This window comes from Chrysochloris asiatica, unplaced genomic scaffold, assembly GCF_000296735.1.
Source record: "Chrysochloris asiatica unplaced genomic scaffold, ChrAsi1.0 scaffold00004, whole genome shotgun sequence".
Taxonomy (NCBI): domain Eukaryota; kingdom Metazoa; phylum Chordata; class Mammalia; order Afrosoricida; family Chrysochloridae; genus Chrysochloris; species Chrysochloris asiatica.
In genome coordinates, this window is record NW_006408522.1 from 37,877,451 (window position 1) to 37,899,988 (window position 22,538).

General features: G+C 39.2%; 1 pseudogene; it reads right to left on the reverse strand.

The window, feature by feature from the left end:
• Nucleotides 1-3,595: 3,595 nt before the first annotated feature.
• LOC102830123 lies at nucleotides 3,596-4,084 on the reverse strand (annotated as a pseudogene).
• Nucleotides 4,085-22,538: the final 18,454 nt, after the last annotated feature.

Consider the following 22,538-nt stretch of genomic DNA (forward strand, 5'->3'; position numbering starts at 1 on the left):
AAATCCAAACAAATGAACATGCTTAGTATTTCTCAAGCTGAGCAAACTGCAAAAAAAATTCAAGCCTTGATATACAATATTGAAGGATGCTATGGGGAAAATATTGAATGATGCAGAAAGCATCAAAAGAAGATGCAAGGAATACAGAGTCACTGTACCAAAAAAAAAAAGTGAGGGGGGGGGACAATGTTTAAGCATTTCAAGAGATAGCTTCGGAACAAGAGTCAATGATAATGAAGAAAGTAGTCCAAGGTGCATTGAAGGCAATGGTAAAAACAAGACTTCTGGAATTGATGGAATACAAATTAAAATATTTCAACAAACTGATGTGGCACTAGAGACACTCACTTATCTATGCCAAGAAATTTGGAAGACAACTACCTGGCCAATTGACAGGAAGAGATCCATATTTGTGCCCATTTCAAAAAGAAGTGACCCAGCAGAATGTGGAAATCATCAGACAATATCATTAATATTGCATGCAAGTAAAATTATGCTAAAGATAATTTAAAAATGGCTGCAACCATACACTGACAGAGAACTACCAGAGGTTGAAGCTGGATTTAGAAGAGGATGTAGAACAAGGGATGTCATTGCTGATGTCAGATAGAAAGCAGAGAATACCAGAAACATGTTTATCTGTCCTTTACTGACTATGCAAAGGTTTTCGACTGTGTGGATCATGACAAGCTCTGGATAAAATTGCAGAGAATGAGCATTCCAGAACACTTAATTGTGCTTTTGAGGAACGTGTACATAGACCAAGAAGTAATTTTTCTAACAGAACGAGGAAACACTGAATGGTTTAAAACTAGGAAAGTTGTGCACCAGAGCTGTATTCTTTCATTATACTTATTCAATCTTTATGCTGAGTACAGAATCCAAGAAATTGGATTATCTTAAGAGAAACATGGCATCAGAATTGAAGTTAAGAAACCAAATGTCATATTGCATTAGGCAAAGCTGTTGCACAAGATCTCTTTATAGTGTCCAGGAGCAAAGATGTAAGTTTGAAGACTAAGGTGCACCTGACCTAAGCCACAGTATTTTCCATAACCTCATATGCATGTGAAAGTTGGACAGTGAATAAGGAAGACCGTAGAAGAACTGAATCATTTGAGTTATGGTATTGTGGGAGAATATTGAAAGTACCATAGACCACAAAAAGAACAAACAAATCTGTGTTGGAAGAAGTACAGCCAGTATGCTCCTTGGAAGCCAGAATGGCCAGGCTTTATCTTTCATACTTCAGACATATTATCAGGAGGGATCAGTCCCTGGAGAAGTTTTGATAGATTTTCTGGACTAAGATGGATTAAAAAGACAATTCGAGAGAACTAATTCTGAAAATTAATACATGAAAACTATGGAACTCCAAAATCAAATGCAAATCATTCCCAGATGCGTCTTTTCAATTTTTAATATCTGAGATTAAATATACCTTCTTCAGAGAGATCTTACCTCACCAATCAACATAAATGATCCCTTCTGGTATCCTCATGGGGTTCTGGTGTGTCATTGTGGATAAGCATTGAACTGCTAATAGCTGAGCCTCTGAAACCCTATACAGGGTCACTATGAGCCAACAACAACAACAGTATCCATGTGTCTTCATATAACATGAGTATTTGTAATTACATTTTCATTTGATTGTTTTATTATAAGATTATAAATTGAACAAGGGAATGACCAAGTTTGTGTACCAAGTGTTTTAAGAAAAGGGTGTGGCATGTGGTCAGTATGCCACATATAACCCATTGAGCGTTAATTGCCTCTTCACATCTTAATCTGATGGATGTTGAATAGACAGCAAGGCTGTAACCAAGAGATAAATCCCAGGAATAAAATACACAGTTATACAGTCATCCTTCCAAATAAGCTGTTATTCCATTACAGATTAATCTAAACAGAAGTTTCCTGGTAATTTTTTTTTTCCCAAATATTTCTGTGAAATCAGGCCAACTAATATGTCATAAACTTTTCCTCCACAGAATTCCTTTGTGTTTATATTAAGTCCACTCCAGAGCAGTAGGACTGGAAGTAGTTATTCAACTATGTGGAATAAAGAATGCAATGAGTAAGCCATTGTTTTTATACCACTTCATATTAATCATCTCTTTGGGTTCTTCATTTCTCTATTCTTTGTTATTAACTATAATTGCCAGATTATGAATAGCTTCCAGAATTTCTGTGCATTCACTTACAAAAATGATTCCAGTAACTTTGTACTGTTTGGGTGACCTGCATTCTTTCAAACTACTAGTTAAATGTTAAAACTCTCTCACTGGAAGACATGGCTTTAATACTACTGGGAAGATGACTGAAGTCATCACCTAATGAAGGAATTCTTTTTCCAATGACCTTTAATTAACAATATTTCTGTCTCAATCTGTCTGCTGTGTTACCTTGAGCAAGATGGGAATTGGAATGTAAGTTGGCTAGGTATCCAGGGGGTAAGAAAGAGCAAACACATTAGACAAACTGATACCAGGGCATCATACTTCTTCCCACTACAAAGATGAATTAAATGGCAATGGCTCCTGACCTTAGGAAAGTCACTTCCCTGGAGTCTTGAGGGATGGAGTAAGTGAGGTGGCTGAAGGAACCTAAACTGGCTATTGATTAACCATAACCCATATGTATTAAGTGCCACAGTAAGGCACATTCTACAATTCTCTAGGAAGACTGACTCATAAGATGATTTTGCATGTAGGCATCACCATGGCTATGAAAAGATACAAAACAGAATCTGCAAAGGGAAAGACATATTAGTTGAAGTTCAGAGGAAACTAGAAGCAAGCTTCCAAGTCTCATGTCCCATTGGAATCACAAGGACACACTTAATTTCTCTAGCAGTGAGTTATGATGTGTGTGAAATGCTGTCTACCAGGGACACCCACTGGGGGTTGGTCACATAGGCCCCATCTGCCTAGTACATGATAAAAAAATCTCAGATTTCCACAAAGAATAGGTGTTCAACATAAACCACATCGTTACTTTTCAAAGTTTAGGTACAAAGTGCCACTTTTAACCATCTGGGAATCATTAGTACCTTTCCAAAATACAAGAGACCAGAGACCAGTCAAGGGTTAATCTTGATTTAGAAGGATTTTCTAAGGATAGCAGTCTGAGGCCTGCTGTATTAACTCTTTTCTGTATACCTACACATTTATTTGTTTACATTATTGTTTATACATTTAGGAAGAGGAGGGGCTATTAAATTTGAACGCTAGTTTCAATCCATGCTACAGAATACTAAATTTTCCTTTTTGAATAACAAAAACCAAAGCAAACTCAATTCCATTGAATCTATTCTTTTTTTTTTTTTTTTTTTTCTACTAGGCAAAGAACTTTATTAACATTTGTCTCAAATTTATTCCCAGGCTTCTTCAGTGTAATTGGCTGCAAAGAATGAATTATGTATAAGCAAAAACTGAAAAGAGCTGCAATGTCCAAAGAGCTTGGGCTTAAAAATATTAGAGATCTAGATTTTACCAGATCCATAAACAAAACAAATTGAAAAAGCTCATAATATAAAATAGTAGCTCCAAGTAACTTCTTCAAGTTTTATCTTCTTCAGAAGTTTACTCTAGTATCAATTAGCCTCATTTTTGGATGCCTCATCAGAATTTTCCACAAGATCTGGTACTTCATCATCATCATCCTCTCCAGTAGCAAGTGGTGATTTTCCATCCACAGGTTGTTTGGGCAGAGCTTCAGCCAGTCTTCTCAAACTAGTCAGACTGTCTGCGCCAAGCTGGTTCAAGATGCTGGGGAGCATTTCTGTCAGCTGCTCTGTCTCAGTGTGGCCAGTAATGGTGAAAGTGTTGGCTGCCAGAGATGTCTGAACATTAGAATTGTTAAAGTGGATCACTGTTCCTTGGTTTGTGAACATATTCACCTCTTCAATACCACAGAAATTATTTACCCCCAATTTCTTTAAGGAAAACTGAAGTTTTTTAGCATCTGTTGTGACTGTTCTATGAACCACCTTCTTCTTTCTGAGAGCAGTTCCTTTTCCACCAATGAGCACTTGTGCCTACAGTTCAGCGAGTTTTTCCAGATTCATGATTGTTTCTTTCATCTTGTATGAGCGGAAATGGGGCCGCGTGGGGAACTAGGGCTGGCGCTCAGGGGGTCTTTGCAGACCAGCTGAAATTAGGCACACACAAGCGGGAACGCAAGATGGCAGCTAGGGACATTGAGTCTATTCTTACTCAAAGCAACCATAGGAGACACAGAACAGAGTAGAACTTCCCTGTGACAATGTTCTGATGCTATTCATGATACAGGACAAGTCACTGTGTCGTTCTTTTGTATATAGGATTGCTATGAGTTAGAACCAACTCTAGCTGCTCTATAGGTTTCCAAGGCTGTAAATCTTTATAGAAACAGATTGCCACACTTTTCACCTGCAGAGTAGCTGGTGGGTTCAAATCACTGACTTTCTGGTTAGTGACTGAACTACTTTAACAACTGTACCACCAGGGTTCCTTTCCTTTGACTGACACCCATTAATTTCATATCTGTTTTCAGTGCTATGTTGGAGCTGTGTAGTACCTTCACTGTAAAGGTTGATTATTACAATGTAGTTAATTCTGTGAATTTAAAATGTCTGGTAGCTTGTGAGAATATTGACATCCTGGCAATTGGCAAATGTTACAAAGCAGAGTGTTCTCACCCTTCTGGAGGTCTGCTTATTAAATATTGCCTATTTTTGTGTTCCAAGGGACAGGGTGTGGAAGTAAAAGAATAACTTTTTGCAGCTACCAAGTAAAATATTCCCCTACTCATTCATTCATTCAAGAATGTGAAATGTAGACAAAGACAAGTAAGTTCCCTGCAACTTCATTGTCACTGTTGGAGCTGGCAGTCCAGTGGACGAGGCAGATATAGACAGAAACATGCCAAGGCAAACTATGACCAAGTTAATGTATCTTTTTCTCCACTATTATACAAAATACAGAAGAAAGAGAAGTACACAGAAGTTTCCTTCTGTGCACAGTATGTTATATACTGTACCACAAGGTCTGTTTGAACCAAAAGGTGATGGTTCAAACTTACCACCAGCCACTCCTCAGAAACAATACATATGATTGCTATGAGTCAGAACTGACTTGATGGCACTTAACAATAACAAAACACTCCAAGAAGCATTATCAATATCCGTATTCTCCAATCTTTAATCAATATAGTGGTGGCGGTAGTGTGCTATGGAATCAGTTCCAACTCATAATAGCGACTCTGTACAGGGTTTCTGAGGCTGTAAATCTTTATGGGAGCAGAATGCCCCATCTTTCTCCCACAGAACACCTGGCAGTTTCGATCTGCTGACCTTGATGAGGTTAGCAGCCCAATTCATAACCACTACGGTACCAGAGCTCCTTTAATAAATATAGTAATTCCTTGAATTATTGAGACAACTTTCTTCCCCCAAGTAATTATCAACAGGCTTTTATTTTGGGAATAAAGACTGGGACTGCTGTTGTTAAGTACCGTCGAGTTGGTTCCAACCCACAGCCACCCTGTATAGGGTTTCCCAGCAGTGGCTGGTGAGCTTGAACCACTGACCTTACGGTTCAAACCAACTTTGCAATCCAGTGCATTAACCCACAACACCACACCAGGACTCCAAAAGACTAGGAATAGGGGGCAGAAGTGCTGGCTTCTCTGCTTAGCAGGGAGCTGCATACCTTGGTTGGGAGTAGGGGTAGATAGGAGATTGGCCCTGGGCTAGGTTATGTACCAAGAGTGGTGGGGCATGGCCCGACTCCACCCCATTTCTATGGAACATTGTGTACATATGAAATACTTGGGGGAGTGACAGAGACTAGGAAGGAGTAACAGAAGGAGGCCAAAAAAGACAACATTAGAAAGAGGGGCCTGAAGAACCAAGTTGAAGATCCCTGTTCTCAAAGATGGTACAGAACTAATAGTAACAATACAGAGCTCCTGCCACATTCTAGAGGAGTCCTGGTGTCACTAGAGCATTGAGTTGTTAACTACAAGGTCAGCAGTTCAAACCCACCAGCCATCCTAAGGACAAAAGTGAGACTTTCTGCTCCTGTAAATATGTACAGAGATACTATGAGTCAGAACTGACTTGAAGACAGAGAGATGTTACTATACTCTGCACACTGTTGTAGTTTTGCTACATGCTTTAACACTTTTAACCCACACAACAGCTCTATAAGATGCGTACCATTGTGTTCTGCATTTTATAGAAACTGAGGCACAGAGAGGCCAAGCAACCTTTTCACATAGCTAGGAACCCAGATGCTTAGGGACCATGCTATGTTGTTTGTTCAATTAGTACCTCTATTCTAAATGGGATGCTTCATTTAGGCAAGAATCACATAAAAGCTTATCATGTTGGTGGAGACCTAGAAGTCCTTCCAGCATTTTGAGAGAGCAACTTACACCCTTAAATTTCAGGGCAACCCAGGGAAGAAAGAGCTGGCACATTTATTGTAACAAAGATTCGTGCTTCCCTGGAAAATGGAAATCAAATATAAGAAATGCCTTTTTTCTGTCACAGAGGAGTTCCCAGTGCAGTGGGCTCTGAGACATGGAAGTGGGCAATTTGATCTCGTCCTCCATGCTCCTCCATCAGTGCAGACATGCCTCTGGCTTTTCTAACACTACTGGACACTACAAATGTACTATTTGGAACAGGTTTATGTCATAAAATTTTCATTTAGAAACAAATGAAATAACTGGGAATGCTGGGATTGCTCGTTTCCAGCATGACATGTATACAAATGTTTGGTTCATCAGCCATCCCTGCCTGGCTGTTCAGTTCACTGTGTTCCATGGGGCAAGAGATGGTCCGTCTCCATTATAAAAATATCTTTGTCAGAAAACCTTTGTAGCACCAGAAAAAAAGGTGTGAACTAAAGAGGAGCACTGTGGAAGAAGAGCAGTTCAAATAACAGTTTTACAGGCCCTGAGAAATAGAAAAACAGAACAAAGGGAGTGGAAGAACTAGCCACAATGGTCAAAGACTATACTCTTTCCTTTATTATTGTCTGTTTGTTAGAGTATACTTTACTTGTCCAAATGACATTCGAAGTTTGGATCAGTCCCACAACCCTTTGGAGCTCGGTGAAGCATCAGGAAAAAGTGTGTACTCAGTTCTTACTGAATTCAACACCTTCTGAGTTTGGCTCTCACTATCGGTACTGGACTTCTCAGTATCTACCTAATTTGAAACACCTACTCAGCATATTTTTTGTTTCTAAAGCATTGAAAAAAATGAAAATAAGACCATGATATTTTTATGAGAGAGGTTGCAATTTCTTTAAAATGGCATAATTTATTACTGTTAATGTATGCTAAGCGTATTTTTCAGTTGGAAACCTCACTTACACACAATAAGAGTTTCGCTAGTTGTATAAAAGTATTCTCTAAAAAGGATGTAAAATGCTTCCATTGGTAGCTACGGGTGATATCAATATGTATCGAGTCATTGTGTAACTGACCTATCTATTAAATATGCATTAAGTCATCAAAGATTGAAGTTGCCAAATACTTCATTTTGCTTGGATCCAAAATCAACGTTCATGGAAGCAGCAGTCAAGAAATCAAATGACATATTATACTAGGCAAATGTGCTGCGCAAGACCTCATTAAAGTGTTCAAAAGCAAAGATGTCAGTTTGAAGACTAAGGTGTGCCTGACCCAAGCCACGGTATTTTCAATAGCCTCATATGCATGTGAAAGTTGGAGAATAAATAAGGAAGACCATAGAAGAATTGATGTATTTGAGTTACGATGTTAGAGAAGAATATTGAAGTACCATACACTGCCAGAAGAGCACACAGGTGTATGTTAGAAGAAGTGGTGGTGTTGGTGGTTATGTGCCGTGGAGTCAGTTCCAACTCATAGCAACCCTGTACAGGGTTTCCAAGGCTGTAAATATAACCAGAATATTCCTTGGAGGCAAAGATGTTGAAATTTTCTTTCTCATACTTTGGATACATTATCAGGAGGGACTAGTCCCTGGAGAAGAATATCATGCTTAGTAAAGTGGAGGAAGACCACCAAAGAGATGGATTGACACAGTGGCAGCAGCAATGGAGTCAAGTGTAAAAACAATTGTGCAGATGGTGCAGGACCAGGCAGTGTCTTGCTCTGTTGTGCGTAGGGGTCGCTATGAATCAGAACCGACTTGAATTGGAAGGACACTTGCAAGTCTTGCTCTTAGAGTCTCACTGGCCTTCTGACTTTTTTGGCTTGCTTTGATCTTGCGTTAACCCTGAAAGGAAAAGGATGCTTTGAGTCAGCATGCTCATGCAGTGTGTCATTTTGAAGAAAGTAAGCATCAGTCACAACAAATGCATCTTCTTTATTGCCATGTTATCCACCTGTGCTGTATTCCTCTCAGGGTTCTCTCCAGAGGTTCTCTTGTCTGCCTGAGACTTTGGAGAGAAATGCTATTCACTCAACAATCCTGCTGTAACAATCTGTCCTTTCAGAAAACTGTTCCCTGAAAAATATCTTTGTAAGCCTCTTACTGTTTCTTGGTTGAATTAGTTCACCTCTACTCCATCAAATAGTAATGAGACTATAAATAGAGAATCTTTGCCTTAATAAGTGATCAAAAATAATTGGAAGGCATTTATTCCAATCATATTTGTTGCCTTATTTTTTGTTTTCTCATCTTTGGCCAAGTAAATAAAGCATACAAAACATTAGTCCTTCAAGTCCCCTTTCCTGAAATTATTCCCCTCACCTCTACTCCATAACCCGTCACCAAAACCTCATATCAGCGAGCAAACTTTCCCCTCCTAAATTGAAACCTTGCTGATTTAGTTCCCATTTGCCAAAGCCAGCCTGGATTGAACATTCCTCTTCACTTAATATCCTTACCCATCAGATAACCATTAAATGAATAGGGCTGCAGATTAGAAGGAATGTTAACAATGCAGATATAATCCTGATAACTGGCAGCTGTGAATTCATTCAGCCTGGTCACAGTCCAGGAGGACCACTGTCAAAGGGACCAAAGGTGCTAGGGAAACTTGGCCACAATGCCAGTAACTTACAGCACTTTCCCCTAGGCCAAGAAGGTTGGCATCTAAAGTCATCATGGGAATGAGATAAATTCCATTGTCCTACTAAGCAACTGGAGTCATGATGTGGTGCTGTGGGCTAATGTGCTGACTGCAAAGTCAGCTTGAACTGCAAGGTTGGTGGTTCAAGCTCACTAGTAGCTCCTCGGAAACACTATGAGTTAGAATCAACTCGGAGGCATTTAACAACAACAAACAATCAACTACGCAACATGACAAATCACTTTCACCTGTAAAATGAATTAAACTAACTGACTATAAGAGAACCACCAACTCAACCAGGGGATATTAATAAAAAGGTCAGTTGATCTCTACAACCGTTCCATTTACTGGTTTCAGCCTCAGAATACCAAGAATACACAAGGCAGACAGTATTCTTCACCTGAATATTTCAAAGCAATCACAACATACTGAAGGCTTCTAGGTTGGCAAGGTCCTGACAAGGCAGATACAGGCTGAGTCTCTGGAAAGTTGAGCTATAATCTTGTCCATCTTCTCAAACTTGAGCTCTCGGAACAGGCTGCCTTTTAGCTGGCATGTCCTTTCACTAACTTCTGAGCCCCAAGGCCAAACTTTGCTCAACTTGGAGTATCTCGCATGGTCACCTAGTGATTTTAGGGAAGTGGAAGGAATCCTAAGTGTTTTTTTCTGAGTTTGACCCATAGATGGGGCATTTTTGAGCATATATGGTGGTGGTGGTGGTGGTATGCCATGGAGCCGATTACGACTCATAGTGACCCTGCACAAACTTTGTTGTTGTTGTTGTGAAGTGTCATTGAGTCGGTTCCGACCCATAGCAACCCTGTATAGGGTTTCCAAGGAGCAGCTGGTGAGCTTGAACTGCCAACCTTGCATTTCAAACAGCTTTTCAGTCTGACGCATTAACCAACAGCACCACACCAGGACTCCTACACAAGCTTTACGAGGCTGTAAATCTTCCTCATGCAGAATAGCTGGCAGTTTCAAACTACTGACCTTGAGGTTAGCAGCCTGACTGGTAACCACTACGCTACCAGAGCTCCTTTGTGAGCATATAATACCTTTTAAAAAGAAGCATCTACAATTTGCAGAAAAATCTGAGAAACTGAGTCACTAGATCATTTGTTTGATGCCGCATATCATTTGCGAATGTTTTGAGACAATTCAGGAAATGATAAGAGCTTTCTTTCAATCACAGCAAACACCTACTTCTCACAGTCTATTAATTAAGAAATATAAAATTTGTTGTTAGGTACCATTGAGTCCATTCTGACTCATAGTGACCCTATGCATAACAGAACAAAACACTGACTGGTCCTGTACCATCCTCACAAGCTTTGCTACATTTAAGTCCATTGCGGATGCCACTATGTCAAACCATCTCATTGGGCGTCTTCCTTTTCGTCTCTTTCACTGACCCTCCATTTTACCAAGCAAGACATTCTCCAGGGACTGGTTCCTCCTACTGGCATGTCTGAAGTAGAGAGATAATGTTTCAACATCCTGGCTTCCAAACAGCATTCTAGCTGTATTTCCTCCAACACAGATTTGTTTGTTCTTCTGACAGTCCATGGCACTTTTAATATTCTTCTCCAACATCATAATTCAACTGCATTCATTCTTCTCTGGTCTTCCTCAGTCATTGTACAGCTTTCATAAGCATATGAGGCAACTGAAAATACCTTGGCTTGGGTCAGACACACCTTAGTCCTTAAACTGACAATATTGCTGCTGAACACATTAACGAGGTCTTGTGTAGCAGATTTGCTTAATGAAATATGTTGTTTGTTTTCTTGACTGCTGCTTCCGTGAGGGTTAATTATGGGCCCAAGAAAAATGAAGTCTTTGACAACTTCAATCTTTTCTCCATTTATCATGATGTTATTTATTGGTCTAGTGGTGAGGACTTTTGTTTTATATACATTGAGATGCAATACATACTGAAGGCTGTAGTTTTAACCGTCATCAGTAAATATTGCAAATTCTCTTTACATCAAACAAGCAAGATTGTATTATCTGCATATCATCGGTTGCTAAGGAGTCTTCTTAACAATCCTCATGCTACATTCTTCATCGTATAATGCAGCCTCTTGGATTATTTGCTCAGCATACAGAGTGAATAAGTATGGTGAAAGAATACAATCCTGGCACTCACCTTTCGTGATTTTAAATCATTCAGAATATTCTTGTTCTGTTCAAACAACTGCCACTTGGTCTATGCACAAGTTCCTCATGAACATAATGAAATGTTCTGGAATACTCATTCTTCTCAACGTTATCCATAGTTTGTCATGATCTACACACTTGAAAGCCTTGGCATGAGCAACATCAAATAAGGATCTGATTTTATAGCAATTTATAGTTTGGAATCAATATAGTTCTCCTTAAATGACAAAGTGGTTTGTAAACACTCACTCTATCTTTGGCCAAAGGCAAATGGAGAGAATAGTTTAACATAGGTACTCTACTCAATTGGTAGAGAAATTAAATTCTAAAGCAAACCATCTTTCCACTGAGACTTTATTACATTATCTCCTTTTCCTATGTTTCTATGGTTGTCAGATTTTAATTTAAAAACCATAGGATATTTCTGACAGAAATGTCAAGGAGATTGTAGTTGTTATTAATCATTGGCAGTAATTCAAATATGAGACAATTATGTGTCCTGACATAGTTGATAATTGGACTGATATTGAAACTGAAATATAATCACCCTCATACTATCTCCCACCTGAAGCTGAAATCCAAGGAATGTTCAAATTAAGCCTTGGGTGACTTTAATGTCACTGAAAGAAATAAAGTCTGTAGCCCACACTTTGAAATATGCCAGGAAGAAGACTGACAGTCCTTGATGGTCTTATGACAGGGCATTATACTGGGCCATTGTGGTGGTAGCTAAAGCTATTCCTGGTGTGGCACTGTAGGATAAGCACTAGACTGCTAATCACAAGATTGGCAGCTCAAACCCACCAACCACTCCTCAGAAACCCTATACTGGGTGGAACTGACTCAGTGGCATTTAACAACAACTACAAAGCTGTTCCAGGGACACTTTAGTGCGTCTGACAAAAGGTCAACTTAGAAACTTTGCTGATGAATCCTCCCAAACACACACTTACACTAGCACATGCAGAAGCCATACGCTAACACATGCAAAATGAAGGAATGCTTGGCCACCCAAGAGAACACAAATAAGGCAAATATACATACATAAGACAAATATGGATGTACACATTCAATTCTGTAATTCTAGAACTAGTCCCATATAAAACCCTGACCTTGATAGAGTTTTATAACAAATAAGAGAAAGAGCAGCATTTTTTTCTGTCTCAACCAAGGATTTTCTTCTCTAGTTCCCACTGTTCTCATTTTACTATTATTTTTACATTTCATAGGCAAACTGTTTGAAGGTGCTGTCTAACTTTCTATTTCCTCATTTCCTACTCATTCTTCAGCTGATAAAAATCTGGTTCCTTCTCCTTCATATCCTGACATTTCTTTCACAGAGGTGACCAATAACCTAGATGTCCCTGAATCTCATACAAACTTTTCAAGGGTTACTTTGTCTTCCTACTAGCATTGGACTGTGTTTTTACATTATTTCTTTTTCAAAACAATCTTTTCTGTTGACCTCTATAATAGGTACTCTCTTGGTTTTCCTCCATGTAACTTTCTCATATCTCAAAAGTAGGTACTTGGTCTTCTAGTCTTCTGAGTTATACTCTGTCCCTAGGTCGTGCCATCTACAACATGGCTCCAACACCCATCTACATAAGGATTTATTTTATATGTCTATATCTCCAGCCCAGACAAATCTCCTGGACATAGCAATTCATGTTGAAATATGTCCTACAATGTTTTCCAAAATGTGTTTTCCATCTGTGGGTTTGAAATCAATTCAGTGACTGAAGACAAGCATTCAAAAACTGAAATATAGTATAGCATATTGTAGTGCTGTAGGCTAAGCACTGGACTGCTAACTACAAGGTCAGTTGTTCAAACCCACTAGCCATTCCTTTGGAACCCTATACAGGGTCTCTGTGAGTCAGAACCACCTCAACAGCATTTAACAACAACAGAATAATATAGAAAATATTAGAGTGCTTCACTTGGGCAGAATATTTCATGAAACATTTATTTTCATTTGTGTGAGAGTTAGGATCATGATGTTCAAAAACACTGGGAAGACATTGATCCACTGGATATTGCAAGTCATGGTATTTTTAATTGCCTCATATGCATGTGATAGTTAGACAATGACTAAAGACCAGAGAAGAATTGATGCATTGGGATTATAGGGTCAGAGAAGAATATGAAAAGTACAATGGACTACCAGAAGGATAAACAAATCTAAGTCTGTGCTGAAAGAAATACAACCTGCGTATTCCTTACAAGCCAGGATGGTGAGCCTTTATCTCTCATACTTCAGATATGTTATTGGAAGGGACTAGTCTCTGGAGAGGGACATCATGCTTAGTAAAGTGGAGGGTCATCTAAAAAAAGGAAGACCTCCCCACAGTGACAGCAGCAATTGGCTCAGACATAACCACAATTGTGAGGATGGCCCAGGGCCGGCCAATGTTTTGTTCTGTTGTGCATACGGTCACTATGAGTTGAAAGTGACTTGATGGCACCAAACAATTACAACTAGAACTTCATTTAGATATTTCAAAGTTTCCTCATATAACACATGTGAAAAATTAACTCATCTTTTATCCCAAAACCTATTTCTATTCCAGAGTGGTGGTGGTGTTGTGAAGTGCTGTTGAGTCTATTTCAACCCATAGTAAAGCAAACCTATATAAGGTTTCCAAGGAGCAGCTGGTGAATTTGAACCACCAATCTTGCATTTCAAACCAACCTTGAGGTGAGGTTGAGTGTTTATCCTACAGGACCACAACAGGACTCCTATTCTAGACTACTAGTTTTATACATGGCATCATTTACCCAGTTACCCAAGTCAGAAACCTGAAAAACATTATTAGCAGGTTCATTAGAGGCTCTGCTCTTCTCTTTCTAGGTATTGAACTCTTTCTGGGGCCTTCCATCTGCAGGACAGACAGAAAACCTCTGTGAGCAGAAAGCAAAGGCCAAGCCTCAAAAGCATGAAGCCTGTGGAGGCCGGCGTCGTGGGCTCCAGACGTCTGCAGGAGAAGTTGAAAATGAGCCAATGTGGGAAAACTTGGGAGGTGTTTGAAAGTTCTCTAAAGACATCAAAAGCCAAGCATCATGAGAAAAGAAATAAAGAAATAAAAACTGCCATTTTAATAGCCTTCTGGGGATTACTGCTAATTCCATCTAACCTTGAAATATTTAGCTGTATTAACACTATCCACAACTGTAAAATAAAATAGGCATGTTTGTAAAGACAGAATAAAATGTCACCTTTTAAGGAAAGAAACATTTGATAAAGAATATTTAAAGAATTACATTAAACCATTTCACACAGTATCTTTTGACTAACTAGGTCTGACTGTGAGTTCAAGGAAACGCCAATGGTCAAGTGTGAAGTTCATCTATGAGACAGTGCTGTGTTGCTGGGTTTGAATCATGCTCTGAAGGCGTCACAGTTTGTCCAGAGTAATAAAGGTGCATTTCTTCCTAAGAATTGTAGGCTGTTCCGATGAATCTCAATGTAGAGATTAAAGTGTGATCCTAATTCAAAATTTTTGATCGTTGTAAGCCTTTGACTCATTCCATCTCATGGTGACCCCATATATGTCAGAGTAGAATTGCACTTCATAGGGTTTTCAATGGCTGGATTATTGGAAGTAGAATATCAGCCCTTTATTTCAAGTTGCCTCTGTTCTTGTTGTTAAGTGCCGTAGAGTCAGTATTGACTCAGATAGAGTTTCTGAGGCTGTAAATATATGTGGGAGTAGAAATCCTCATCTTTCTCCTGAGAAACGGCTGATAGGCTCAACCCTCCAAATCTGTGGTTCATAGTACAGTGTTTATTCTACAGAGCCACCATGCTACCCAAGGTCACTCTTGTCATTAAGTGCCTTAAAGTCAGTTCCCACTCGCAGCAACCCTGTGTAGGATTTCTGAAGAGCAGTGGGTGGATTTGAACCACCAACTTTGCAGTTAGCTTACCCTACAGCACGATGCCAGAGCTCCTGAGAGGATTCAATTTGCTAGGATTTCATTTAGAAGCTGAACAAGACATTTGTACCACCTATGGTGCAATCTTGCTTGCTGAAAGTGAAGAGGACTTAAAATATTTACTGATGAAGATCAAAGAGCACAGCTTTCATTATGGATTGCATCTCAATGTAAAGAAAATGAAAATTCTCACCACTGGACCAATAAACAACATTCTTATCAATGGAGAAAAGATTGAAGTTGTCAAGGACTTCACTCTTTCTGGATCAACTATCAACACTCATGAAAGCAGCAGTCAAGAAATCAGAGGACTTATTGCATTAGGCAAATCTGCTGCACAAGACCTTTTGTAAAGTGTTGAAGAACAAAGATGTCAGCTTGAGGACTAAGGTGTGCCTGACCCAAGACATGGTATTTTCAGTAACCTCATATGCATGCGAAAGCTGGACAGTGAATAAGGAAGACCATAGAAGAATTTATGCTTTTGAGTTATGGTGGTGGAGGAGAATATTGAAAGTGCCATGGGCTGCCCATAGAACCAACAGATCTGTGTTGGAAGAAGTACAGCCAGATTGCTCCTTGGAGGTCAATGCCCAAACTTCGTCTCTCACACTTTGGACATGTTGTCAGGAGGGAGCAATCACTGGAGAAGGATATCATGTTTGGTAAGGTGGAGGGTCACAGAAAAAGAGGAAGACCCCCAATGAGATGGATTGGCCAAGTGGCGGCATCGATGGACTCAAGCATGGCAACAGTAGTAAGGCTGGCCCAGGATCAGGCAGTGTTTTGTTCTACTGTGTATAAAGTCACTATGAGTCAGTACCAGCTAGATGGTTCCTAACAACAACAACACAACAACAACAATGGTGAAATCTGAATTTAAATAATTCATTCATCTATTTTGGAATATTTTGGAAAGTCATTTTCATACGATAGGACTTTCAGAAATAATGATATGAATTAAGTATTCCCAGTTGTCTCAAAACATCCTAAATTGTCACTCACTTTTCTATCAAAGCAGAATATTGCAAAATTTAATTTTCCATTAAAATACATTTAATAGATTTTTGTTTAATGATCTAGAGCTCTACTGCTCAATATGGTAGCCATTAAGCCACTAGACATATAGGGGAGTCCTGGTGTGGCGCTGTGGACTAAAGGGTCAGATTGCAAAGTCATTTGAACTGCAAGGTCGGTGATTCAAGCTCACCAGCTTCTCTTTGGGAATGCTATACAGGGTCGCTATGGGTCGGAATCGACTTGATGGCACTAAACAACAACAACAGACATATATGGAGTCCTATAGGATCAGTACTTATTCCAAAAGTTTTAGAAGAAGTATAGCCAGAGTGCTCCTTGGAGGCCAAGATGGCCAAACTTCGTCTCTCATACTTCGGACATAGTGTCAGGAGGGAGCAATCGCTGGAGAAGGATATCATGTTTGGTAAGGTGGAGGGTCAGAGAAAAAGAGGAAGACCCCCAATGAGATGAATTGGCCAAGTGGCAACATCGATGGACTCAGCATGGCAACAGTAGTGAGGTTGGCCCAGGATCGGACAGTATTTCGTTCTGCTGTGCATAAGGTCGCTATGAGTGGGTACTGACTTGATGGCACCTAACAACAACAACAATCACACAACATTTCCATCATCCCCACAAAAACCTGTTAGTAGTTAGTCCTAATTTCCTCCTCTCTCTACTTCCTAGCAACCACCAATCTATCTGCTCTCTCCATGGATGCATCTTATATAAGACGTCTGTGTATCTTCTGGACACCTTACATAAACGGAATCATTTTGTATGTTGCTGTTTATGTTTCTCTTCTTTCATTTAGCATACTGCTACTAAAGTTTGTCCCTATAGTAGCATATATCAGTACTTCATTCCTTTTTATAAATGAATAATATTCCATTGTATATAATTGTGATATTTTGCTTAGCTCTTCACCAATTGATGAACATTTGATTTGTTTCCACTTTTTGGCTATTATGAATAATGTTTCTATGAACATTGTGTATAAGTTTTGGTAGACAAATGTTTTTGTTTTTAATTATTGTATACCCAGGGTATACAAGAGTAGAATATAAGAGTAGAATCTTGGGGTACATTCTCTTTTAACAACGGGGTTTAGAAATAATTATTTTCATTTAAATCCTTGAAATCATTCATATCATTTTACATAATCACACATAAACACATATACACAGAGTCCCTGAGAAACCTCTGTTTGTCAACATGTTGTTAATCAAGTGATGTTTCTGAACAACATTTCTTTAAAAGTCTTCTAAGTTCAGACTAATTTTTCACAATTAATTCATTTAGTTTCTTTTCTCTTCCATCGTGTGGCTAGAACTTAACCTCTTACCCCCACATCACAAAAGATAAATCTGTAATATGGTGATACAAAGATAGTTTAGGACAAGTCCTCTAGGCAATTTGCAAACATCAATCATTCTTCTGTAAACCTCCTCTTTTTGTATATTGCCCTCTCTGTTACTCAAACTATCGTGTGTCTATCCTCTAGCTAGTGAATTACTCTTCCTTCCCTCCCACCCCTGGTAACCATCAAAGAATGTTTCTTTTAATATGAAAACTTTTCTTGAGTTTTTATGTTAGGGATCTTATATAACATTTGTCCTTTTTTGATTGACTTATTTCACTCAGTACAATGTTCTCCAGATTTATCCAAGTTATAAGGTGTTTCTCAGAGTCATCATTATTCTTCAATTTTGCATAACATTCCATTGGTGTATGTACCAAAGTGTTTATCCATTCTTCCATTGATGGACACTTAGGCTGTCTTCATCTTTTTGCTATTGTGCATAGTGCTGTGATGAACATCATTGTGTGTATATCTACTCATGTCCTGGCTCTTATTTCTTGTGGCTATATACCAAGTAGAGGGATTTCTGGGTCATACGGTACTTCTATTTCCAACTTTCTGAGGAAGTGCCACATTGTTTTGAACAGTGGTTGAATCATTTTACAATCCCAAAGCAACGTACCTCTACACTTCTACTAATAGAAATTCTGGGTCACCACTGCTCAGTGCCGTCTTTCTTAGATCCTTCTTCCTCTTGAGTCACTAGAGGTATTTGACCAAGAGGCTGGAAGAATAAACACTAGCCCAAGGAGCTCTGGTAGCATAGTGGTTACAAATTGGGCTGTGAACCTTAAGATCAGTGGTTCAAAACTACCAGCCGCTCCGCGGGAGAAAGATGAGGCTTTTTACTCCCGTAAAGATTTACACCCTTGGAAATCCTGTACAGGGTTGCTATGGGTTGGAACTGACTCGATGGCACTTAACAACAACAACAACATCATTTGATAGAGTCTTTATGGGAAACATTTTTCTGTAATGTGTGATGAGGGTTGTGCAGGATAGATGGATACAGTCACTCCTAATGTACTATAGTAGTGGGGATGATCAGAGATGGAAAAGTGGTGATTTCTATAAGAAACTGCAAGAGTCCCTTCTTGAAGGTGTGTATGGGAATGAATGGCCTACAATCAAGCCTTTGAATAAAGAGAATGGCTGATTGGGACAGGGAGATGGATGAAGTGCTCCATGGATGAAAAATACAGCACATTTCCAGACTCTGAAACAAGAATTTGTTCCTAGGGAGCCATAATTTACTTAGCTATTTTTTTTTCTCCAACATACAGATATAAGATCATTTTAGCATATCAAAAGCAGCACTATTTTTAATGGGATAGGAAGAATAGGAGAGGTTAGACTAGAGTGGATTCTTCAGGTAGCAAAGATAAGAATTACTTTTTCAAATTTTGTTTTAGCTGTGTGTGTATTAGAGTGTGCGTGTGTATATATGTCATCCTCAGAAAGGTTTGAAAGTCATGCTACAGTTGGTGCAAGTGTTAGTGATAGCTGCTGAACTAAACTAAAGGATGGCATTTTAAGTCCACCCAGCACCTCCACCCAAGGAAGGTCTAGCAGTTTGCTTCTGTAGAGATAATGGGTAAGTAAACCCTATAAGGCAGTTCTACTCTAACATGTGGGTCACCGTGAGGTGAGAGCCAACATGATGGCAACTAACAAGTAAACTGTAACAAGTATAAATTCCCTATTTGTCTCTGAAACCCACTGCCATCAAGTAGATTTGGACCCACTGCAACCCAACTTAGGGTTTCTGAGACTGTAAGTCTGTCTGGGAACAGACCCTTTCCTCTTTCACCCTAGAGAAGCTGGTGAGTTTGAACCTATGATCTTGTGGTTGGTAGTCTAATGCTTAACTCACAGCACCACCAGGGCTCCTTATTTGTCTCTGAAAACCAAGCCTACTGCCTACTTATAGCCACCCTGTGGTTTCTGAGGCTATAAGTCTTTGTTTTTGTTAAGTGTTATTGATCCCACAAATGGTATCTTTTATTTGAAAAGAAGGAATATATCAAATAAAAGATACCCACATTTTTAACTGCAGCGTCATAAGCAAAATGAAACATCAGCCTACACTTCAGAGACAAATAAGGAGCCTTGGTGGCACTGTAGCATAAGCGCTGAACTGCTAACCAAATGCCAGCAGTTCAAACCCTGCAACCATCCCTTGGAAGAAAGATGAGATTTTCTGCTCTTGGAAAGTCCTGGTGTGGTGCTGTGGACTAATGTATCAGACTGTAAGTCATTTGAACTGCAAGGTCAGTGATTCAAGCTCACCAGTGGCTCCTTGGAAGCCCTATACAGGGTTGCTATGGGTCGGAATCAACTCAATATCTCATCTTTCTTCCAAGGGATGGTTGCAGGGTTTGAACTGCTGGCATTTGGTTAGCAGTTCAGCGCTTATGCTACAGTGCCACCAAGGCTCCTTATTTGTCTCTGAAGTGTAGGCTGATGTTTCATTTTGCTTATGACGCTGCAGTTAAAAATGTGGGTATCTTTTATTTGACATATACCTTCTTTTCAAATAAAATATACCATTTGTGGGATCTTTTATTTAAAATGCCAGATGAAGAAAGCCATGACATGTTGAAAATTAACATTTCTGAAATTTTTTGAGAGAAAACAGAGCTATCCATCTTTTCTACCCCAAGGAACATTTCAAATAAACGTCAAGCATTGCTTAGCAGGCATGACCAAGGAAGTCAAGGAGATTAGCACACAGCAGGAGAGTAGATATGCCACAAAATATTCCAGTGTTTGTCCTTTCTGTACATATGTTATTGTTAAGTGCTGTTGAGTCAGTTCCGATCCATAGTGACCCTGTACAGAGTTTTCGAGGAGCAGCTGGTGAGCTTGAACTGCTGACCTTGCAGTTTAAGGCGACTTTGCAGTCCAGCGCATTAACCCCTAACGCCACAACAGGACTCCATATACTACCACACAAAATTAGTGGCCTTCAACTACAAGTCTTAACAGACATATCTACTAAGCAAGGAGGGAATGTGTACTTCTCTGTTTAATGGTAAAATATCAACAGTAAACTCTATGATACGTTTATTAAAAATAGGAAACGGCCACTAAGCTTACTATTTATAATAAATGTGAATTTTGCAGATACTCAAAGGAAAGTCTAATTGGCCACTATTAATGCACTTCCTTTGCAACTTCCATTATCTTAAATTCATGTACAACAGAATGCATATAAGCCATTAACCATTACAATTTTATAGCAGCTTGATACCCAGAAATGTTTTTCCTATGAGGGCTCTGGTCACGTTGTTCTATAACCAGTATTTTTGGACTCTAATTCAAACCTCAGGTACTCTTCAACATTCTTGTATAGTTGTTAAGTGCCATCGAATTGCTTCCGACTCAGCTACTTGTGGAGGATTTCCGAGGAGCAACTGGTAAGTTTGAACCAACCATCAACCTTGCTATTCAAACCAACCTTGTGGCCCAATGCTTTATCCTATGGTGCAACAGCAGGACTCCTCAGCATTCACAGAAGCCTCAGATGACCACTCTATTCTTTCTTCTTTTTCTTATCCTCACTCATAGAAACAATCTTCAGTTTCAACCTGTCACTTTCATTAGTTTCAATATCCCATTAACCCATAAGAAAATTCTAAGTTAGGTATCTGGTTGTTCCACCAGTTTCATATGTTTCTCACCAAACTCTTCAACTTTGCAAAACCTTATACAGGATTCTTCCTATTTCTGTTTTATATTGTTGTTTTTACATGTTTTCAAGTCATTTTTGACTTCACAGTGACCCTGTATAGGGTTCCCAAGGAATGGCTGGTGGGTTTGAACCACTGATTTTGCAGTTAGTAGTCCAGTGCTTATCCTACAACACCACACCATAACTCTATTTTATATGTTATTGTTGTTATTGTTAAATGCTATTGAGTTGGTTCGGACTCATAGCGACCCTGTACAGGGGTTCTGAGGCTGTAAATCTTTACAGGAGTAGAACACCTCATCTTCCACAGAACATTAGGAGCTGTTATTTCTCTTTGAAATGTCACTGCTCTTTGCCATATTCAGCATTGTCATCACTTTATGCCTGGATTTCTGTATAAATGCCTTATTCCTTGTTCAACTGATGAGGAGATTAAAGAAAGGAGGATAGCTTAAACTTTATTAAGGATGTTAATCGTAAGAATGTTTTATGTGTCAGACACCTTGCTAGTCACTGAATAAGACCCAGTGAGTGCCATCTGGTTACTCAAAATCTCCTTTTATGCTGGACTGATAACAGATTTTCTTAAACACCACTGTCAACAAACCATTTAATTGTTTACAAGTGCTGTTGACTGACTTTTATGGTCTTTACTGTTTGGAAATACTCCATCTGTCCTCTTTTCCTTTTTGTCCCTGTCCTGGATCCTTTCATGCAATAAGCTGTTCTGCCATCTATCCCCTAAAGGCTCTGTGCACTTCTTTACCTTTACTTCTCTTCAGCCTTCCTGGATGGAGGTCTTCCTCCCTACCTATCCTCACACAAATCTTATTGACTCCTTAGGATCTATTTGACAGTCCACCTTCAAATTCTCTCCATCTAGTCTCCCTTTTCCAACTCGTATTGTGCACAACTCTACTTTAGGTATTGGTTTTTATTGTTATTGTTAAGTGCTGTCAAGTGGATTCTGACTCATAGTGACCCTATATAAGATTTCCAAGGAGTGCCTGGTGGGTTTTAACCATTCATCTTGTGGTTTATCATATTATGTAGCATGAACTGTCTCAGATCTAAAGGTGTCTTGACACATAACACAGTAATTTTTTGATCTTCTCTTAAATACTTAATTGCAATTCATATCCCACCTAGCAATGTATCAAGGCAATATGGGTAGCACTGTGTCAAAGATTTACCCTTCAGCAAGAATATTGTTGTTGTTATTGCTAAGTGCCATCGAGCAGATCCCGAGCCATAGTGACCCTGTGTAGGGTTTCCAAGGAGTGGCTGGTGAAGTTGAACTGCC